This window comes from Callospermophilus lateralis, chromosome 15 (assembly GCF_048772815.1).
Source record: "Callospermophilus lateralis isolate mCalLat2 chromosome 15, mCalLat2.hap1, whole genome shotgun sequence".
NCBI classification, from domain to species: Eukaryota; Metazoa; Chordata; class Mammalia; order Rodentia; family Sciuridae; genus Callospermophilus; species Callospermophilus lateralis.
Genome location: NC_135319.1, coordinates 13,152,966 through 13,160,928, shown reverse-complemented (window position 1 = coordinate 13,160,928; position 7,963 = coordinate 13,152,966). Strand labels below are relative to the sequence as shown.

Here is a 7,963-nt window from a genome sequence, read left to right as displayed (position 1 = left end):
AGAGCGAGAACATTCCAGAGGTCGCCAGGCTCGATGCTGCCGGTGTGGACGTGAACGTCGCTGGGACAGCCCTTCCCGCTGCTCGCCGGCGGCACCTGCCCGGCCGCCCTCCGCTCGCCCGCCACGCTGCTCCGGATCCGGTTTCCAGCGCCTCTTCCTCCCAGTCCCGGGCGAGCCGCGTTGGGTTTATGTCTTTATTTGATGAAAACGAGCTGTTGCGCAGCCATTGGTACCTGTATTGGGGAAACATAGTGTACAAGCAAGAAGCTTACAGCCTCAGCGGCGAAAATTTTTTCATGTCAGAGACCGAGAACTCTTGCAGTCGTTTATGTCATCCCTTCTTCTCCAGACTGAAGATACCAAAAAGTTGCAATCAAAGATCTCTTCATCTTATTGATAAAGCCCCTAATAAGCCAAAATGTCTATCAACGTCAACCACAGCGTGTCAGACCATTTCTATCGCTACAAGATGCCCCGTCTGATTGCCAAGTTTGAGGGCAAAGGAAATGGAATCAAGACAGTTATAGTCAACATGGTTGATGTTGCAAAGGCGCTTAATCAGCCTCCAACGTATCCCACCAAATATTTTGGTTGTGAGCTGGGAGCACAGACCCAGTTTGATGTTAAGAATTACCGTTACATTGTCAATGGATCTCATGAGGCGAATAAGCTGCAAGACATGTTGGATGGATTCATTAAAAAATTTGTTCTCTGTCCTGAGTGTGAGAATCCTGATACAGAACTACATGTCAATCCAAAGAAGCAAACAATAGGTAATTCTTGTAAAGCCTGTGACTACCGAGGCATGCTTGACACATATCATAAACTCTGCACATTTAATCTCAAAAACCCACCTGAGAATAGTGACAGTGGTCCAGGAAAGAAAGAAAAGCAAAAGAAAAATAGAAAGGGCATAGATAAGAAAAATGGTTCTGTATCCAGCAGTGAGACACCACCACCACCACTACCACCAAATGAAATCAGTCCTCCTCCACATGCTGTGGAAGAAGAGGAGGATGATGATTGGGGAGAGGATTCAACTGAAGAAGCTCAGAGGCGGAGAATGGATGAAATTAGTGACCACGCAAAAGTTCTGACACTCAGTGATGATTTGGAAAGAACTGTAGAAGAGCGTGTCAATATTCTGTTTGATTTTGTTAAGAAAAAAAAGAAGAGGGTATCATTGACTCATCAGACAAAGAAATTGTCGCAGAAGCAGAAAGGCTGGATGTAAAAGTCATGGGCCCTCTTGTTCTAACTGAAGTTCTTTTTAATGAGAAAATTAGAGAACAGATTAAGAAATACAGGTGCCATTTCTTATGATTTTGTCACAATAACAAAAAAGCTCAACGATACCTTCTTCATGGTTTGGAGTGTGTGGTGGCAATGCATCAAGCTCAGCTCCTCTCTAAGATTCCACATATCTTGAAGGAAATGTATGACGCAGACCTTTTAGAAGAGGAGGTCATCATCAGCTGGTCGGAAAAGGCCTCTAAGAAATATGTATCAAAAGAACTTGCCAAAGAGATTCGTGTCAAAGCAGAACCATTTATAAAGTGGTTGAAGGAAGCAGAGGAAGAATCTTCTGGTGGTGAAGAAGAAGATGAAGATGAGAACATTGAGGTGGTGTACTCAAAGACTGCCAGTGTACCGAAAGTTGAAACTGTGAAGTCTGACAACAAGGATGATGACATTGATATTGACGCCATTTAAAAGAATGGATGCAACCTAGCTTAACAGTGTAATGCTGCAAATTTCTCTCCATTATCAGCCAGAAGTGCAACATGTATGTGTAAAAGCTAAAATGGCTCAACATCATGCTACACTTTAATACTAAAAATATATTACTGTGAGTGGTCTGTAATTAGCCAAATGAGACATCTAGGAAGTCCATACACACATCAGTGAGCAAATGTAGTTTGCTTATTTATAGCATGTTTCTTTTGGAAAAACTAGTGGTGGACACATTTGGATCACATTTATACAGTTATAAAAATAAAGATTTGATTTTGGTCATTCTTCAGATTTTGGGCTCTGAATGACTTAGCTAAAGTAATTGGCTCCTTTTAAAAACTGGTGCCATCATTTAACCTGACATGGTCCTTGGAGCCTGGTAGATTTTGTTAGGTGCTGAGACCATTCAGGGGTTTTCAGCAGAATGTAAACAAACTTGTTTGTAATGATCTTACTGAGCTGTTAAATCTAGTACTTTTGAATTTTTTTAGTCCCTCAAATTGGCATCTGTAATTTTTTGGTGCTGAGGTAGACTGATAATCAAATGACAGTGCAACATCTTGTTGAGAAATAAAAATAATCTGAGTGTCCTATAAATAATTTTAAGAACTAGTTTTGAAGTTTGGAGTTGTGATTTTTCAGTTTATGTACACTAGCCCCAAATTTTAGTCTTTGGAGTCATGTGCATTGAACGTTGGATGAGCCAGGGAAAAATTATTAAATTAACAAATAAGTATTTTAATGTGTATGTAGTGGTTGCTTTGTACCAAGAGAAAACTCAAACTTTGAGGTGTGATTAAATAATAAATTCTTATTTTATTTGGGGGAAACAGGGAAAGGTGCATTTAATATCTAACAAGAACTCAGTAGTTTTTCAGCTTTTACCCTTAAGATTTAAATTATAATTTCTAAATGTTGAGACATTCTATCTTGTGTTCAGTATGTCATGCACCCCCCAAAAAAGAAAAAAAAATATTGTGGTTTATTCAATGCCTTCTACATTTGGACATGTAGCTTATGCTGTTTTCGATTTTGGTTATTGCCTTGCCAAAAAAGTGTTTCTATATTTCAAACTGGATTTTTTCCCCCCCAAAAAAAAGTCTTATTTAAAAAAGAAACAAGTTAAAGGCATATTTCTACACTTTTCTCACCACTGGACAGATCTTCCAAACAAAAGTTGAATAAGGAAACTATAGAACTCAATAACATAATTAATAACCTAGACTTAATTGACATATATGGAATATACCACCCAAGATCAAGCAGTTACACTTTTTTCTCAGCAGCACATGGATCTTTCTCAAAAATAGATCATATATTATATCACAGGGCAACTCTTAGACAATATAAAGTAGTAGAGATAATTCCATGCATCTTATCTGATCATAATGGAATGAAATTGAAAATGAACGATAAAAGAAGGAAGGAAAAATCATGCATCACTTGGAGAATGAACAATAGGTTACTGAATGATCAATGGGTTATAGAAGACATCAAGGAGAAAATTAAAAAATTCATAGAGATAAATGAAAACACAGACACAAAATATCGAAATCTATGGGACACATTGAAAGCAGTTCTAAGAGGAAAATTTATTTCTTAGAGTTCATTCCTTAAAAAAAGAAAAAAACAACAACAAATAAATGATCTAATACTTCAACTCAAAATCCTAGAAAAAGTAGAGCAAAACAACAGCAAAAGAAGTAGAAGACAAGCAATAATTAAAATCAGAGCTAAAATTAATGAAATCGAAAGAAAAGAAACAATTGAAAAAATTGACAAAACTAAAAGTTGGTTCTTTGAAAAAATAAATAAAATCGACAGACCCTTAGCCACGCTAACGAAGAGAAGAAGAGAGAGAACTCAGATTACTAGCATATGGGATGAAAAAGGCAATATCACAACAGACACTTCAGAAATACAGAAGATTATCAGAAATTATTTTGAATCCTTATACTCCAATAAAATAGAAGATAGTGAAGGCATCAATAAATTTCTTAAGTCATATGATTTGCCCAGTTTGAGTCAGGAGGATACAGACAACCTAAACAGACCAATATCAATTGAGGAAATAGAAGAAACCATCAAAAGATTACCAACTAAGAAAAGCCCAGGACCGGATGGGTATACAGCAGAGTTTTACAAAACCTTTAAAGAGGAACTAATACCAATACTTTTCAAGCTATTTCAGGAAATAGAAAAAGAGGGAGAACTTCCAAATTCATTCTATGAGGCCAACATCACCCTGATTCCTAAACCAGACAAAGGCACTTCAAAGAAAGAAAACTACAGACCAATATCTCTAATGAAACTAGATGCAAAAATCCTCATTAAACTTCTGGCAAACCGGAAACAAAAACATATCAAAAAAATTGTGCACCATGATCAGGTAGGATTTATCCCTGGGATGCAAGGTTGGTTCAATATACGGAAATCAACAAATGTTATTCACCACATCAATAGGCTTAAAAGTAAGAACCATATGATCATCTCGATAGATGCAGAAAAAGCATTCGACAAAGTACAGCATCCCTTTATGTTCAAAACTCTAGAAAAACTAGGGATAACAGGAACATACCTCAATATTGTAAAAGCAATCTATGCTAAGCCTCAGGCTAGCATCATTCTGAATGGAGAAAAACTGAAGGCATTCCCTCTAAAATCTGGAACAAGACAGGGATGCCCTCTCTCACCACTTCTGTTCAACATAATTCTCGAATCACTGGCCAGAGCAATTAGACAGACGAAAGAAATTAAAGGCATAAAAATAGGAAAAGAAGAACTCAAATTATCACTATTTGCAGAAGACATGATTCTATACCTAGCAGACCCAAAAGGGTCTACAAAGAAACTATTAGAGCTAATTAATGAATTCAGCAAAGTGGCAGGATATAAAATCAACACACATAAATCAAAGGCATTCCTGTATATCAGCGACAAATCCTCTGAAATAGAAATGAGGACAACCACCCCATTCACAATATCCTCAAAAAAAATAAAATACTTGGGAATCAACCTAACAAAAGAGGTGAAAGACTTATACAATGAAAACTACAGAACCCTAAAGAGAGAAATAGAAGAAGATCTTAGAAGATGGAAAAATATACCCTGTTCATGGATAGGTAGAACTAACATCATCAAAATGGCGATATTACCAAAAGTTCTCTATAGGTTTAATGCAATGCCAATCAAAATCCCAATGGCATTTCTTGTAGAAATAGAGAAAGCAATCATGAAATTCATATGGAAAAATAAAAGACCCAGAATAGCAAAAAAATGCTAAGCAGGAACTGTGAATCAGGTGGTATAGCTATACCAGACTTCAAACTATACTATAGAGCAATAGTAACAAAAACAGCATGGTACTGGTACCAAAACAGGCGGGTGGACCAATGGTACAGAATAGAGGACACAGAAACCAATCCACAAAACTACAACTATCTTATATTCGATAAAGGGGCTAAAGCATGCAATGGAGGAAGGATAGCATCTTCAACAAATGGTGTTGGGAAAACTGGAAATCCATATGCAACAATATGAAATTGAATCTCTTTCTCTCACCATGCACAAAAGTTAACTCAAAGTGGATCAAGGAACTTGGTATCAAATCAGAGACATGGTGTCTGATAGAATTAAAAGTTGGCTATGATCTACATACTGTGGGGTCGGGCTCCAAATTCCTCAATAGGACACCCACAGCACAACAGTTAATAACTAGAATCAACAAATGGCACTTACTCAAACTAAAAAGTTTTTTCTCAGCAAAAGAAACAGTAAGAGAGGTAAATAGGGAGCCTACGTCCTGGGAACAAATCTTTGCTCCTCACAATTCAGACAGAGCCCTAATATCCAGAATATACAAAGAACTAAAAAAATTAGACAATGAGATAACAAATAACCCAATGAACAAATGGGCCAAGATCTGAACAGAAATTTCTCAGAGGAGGACATACAATCAATGAACAAGTATATGAAAAAATGCTCACCATCTCTAGCAGTCAGAGAAATGCAAATCAAAACCACCCTAAGATACCATCTCACTCCAGTAAGATTGGCAGCCATTAGGAAGTCAAACAACAACAAGTGCTGGCGAGGATTTGGGGAAAAGGGTACTCTTGTACATTGCTGGTGGGACTGCAAATTGTTGCGGCCAATTTGGAAAGCAGTATGGAGATTTCTTGGAAAGCTCGGAATGGAACCCCCGTTTGATCCAACTATTCCCCTACTCGGTCTATTCCCTAAAGACCTAAAAAGAGCACACTATAGGGACACTGCTACATCCATGTTCATTGCAGCACAATTCACAATAGCAACACTGTGGAACCAACCTATATGCCCTTCAATAGACGAATGGATAAAAAAAATGTGGCATTTATACACAATGGAATTTTACTCTGCATTAAGAAATGACAAAATCATAGAATTTGGAGGGAAATGGATGGCATTAGAGCAGATTATGCTAAGTGAAGCTAGCCAATCCCTTAAAAACAAATGCCAAATGTCTTCTTTGATATAAGAAGAGTAACTAAGAACAGAGTAGGGATGAAGAGCATGAGAAGAAGATTAACATTAAACAGGAATGAGTGGTGGGAGGGAAAGGGAGAGAGAAGGGAAATTGCATGTAAATGGAAGGAGACCCTCAGGGGTATACAAAATTACATACAAGAGGAAGTGAGGGGACAGGAGGAAAAATATAAGGGGGAGAAATGAATTACAGTAGAGATGGGTAGATAGAGAAGAGGGGAGGAGAGGGGGGAGGGGGGATAGTAGAGGATAGGAAAGGCAGCAGAATACAACAGACACCAGAATGGCAATATGTAAATCAATGGTTGTGCAACTGATGTGATTCTGCAATCTATATATGGGGTAAAAATGGGAGCTCATGTCCCACTTGAATCAAAGTGTGAAATATGATATATCAAAAACTATGTAATGTTTTGAACAACCTACAATAAAAATTAATTTAAAAAAAAAGAACTTTTGGTACAAATTCTATACTCATTCTTCTTTCTAAACTTAATGACTATCTTGCTAATCCTACGGACTATCCCTTTTTGACTGGATGTTCTGCTTGTTATTCCATCATCCAAGGTACAAGATCCTATTTCATTGTATATCGATTTATCTGAGACATCTGTGCAGAATATAATTCAAAGCTAAGTATCCCACTCAAGGGCCCAATGCCCTACTTGGATTCAAATCTTCCCTATATTTCTGTTTCCATACTTATATTTCACCTATATATTCTATATATCACAGGTTCCCTATACCATTATTCATCTTGCAGAATGATTCCTAACCCAAATCGAACATGTTATTAACCATTCACTGTTACCTCAATCTAACTTTACAGCAGTGCAGGGACAGACTTGGTCTTACAATACAGGAATGTAGGAGATCTTCCACTTGCTGAGAATCTCAAAGATCCATGCAGAAATAATCACTGAAGAAGATGTAGACTGCTATGAAGGACCACAGAGAGCAAAAGTCATTTTCCATGGCAAAAAACCTGGTCAGGATGAAGGAATGTGTCTGAATCAGCCTCTCTCTTTTAATGTAGAGCAAATGGACCAAACCATGCCTGTGTGGAGATCTTTCCCCTGGTACCTATTGTTGATATACCATTCAAACTTGTCAAAGTGTCAGAGGAAGTAGGGGCAGCCTCCATCTCATGGGACCCAAGGAAGAAATTGTTAGGACAAAGTGGTTGCCAAGGCTGTGAGCTCACTCAGTTCATGAGGGAAGTGACCTACTTCACTTCTTTGGTGATGGAACTCTCTGAACTTGGGATCCCGGAAACCAGGCACCCAGAGCCAGGCCCAGTAACAGTCACAGAGGTCTCACTTGTTTTGGATTTATCATGGAGAGAGTCAGTCTTTCTTGGTACCTACACATGTGAGGATGGCCAAATGCCAGGAAAATTCTGAAGAGGGGTCTTTCCTGAGAAAGCAGGTAGTGGCTTACCACTGGCTCCTGATAACTTCACAGAGTGGGCCAAGGAGTCCAGATTTGAGAACAAACAGGCCATTTCGTGGGAACAAAGTATGGCCAACCAGGCAGAGGAGACTCCAGATAGTCACAGACCTACTTGAGAGAAGGAGGTGCCCTTATGGGAATGAGTGTGGGTTTGTGGTTTTGTCTCATATTCTGAGAATAGGTAGGAAAAGCGGTTTCTTTTGTTTGGAATGGTCTGTTTCTAGTAAGTCATTTGACAAGGCGAGTGTTTCTA

The 7,963-nt window shown here is 38.3% G+C and overlaps 1 pseudogene; it reads left to right on the top strand.

The window, feature by feature from the left end:
- The first annotated feature begins 418 nt into the window (after positions 1 to 418).
- LOC143638032 (eukaryotic translation initiation factor 5 pseudogene) lies at positions 419 to 1,746 on the top strand (annotated as a pseudogene).
- Positions 1,747 to 7,963: the final 6,217 nt, after the last annotated feature.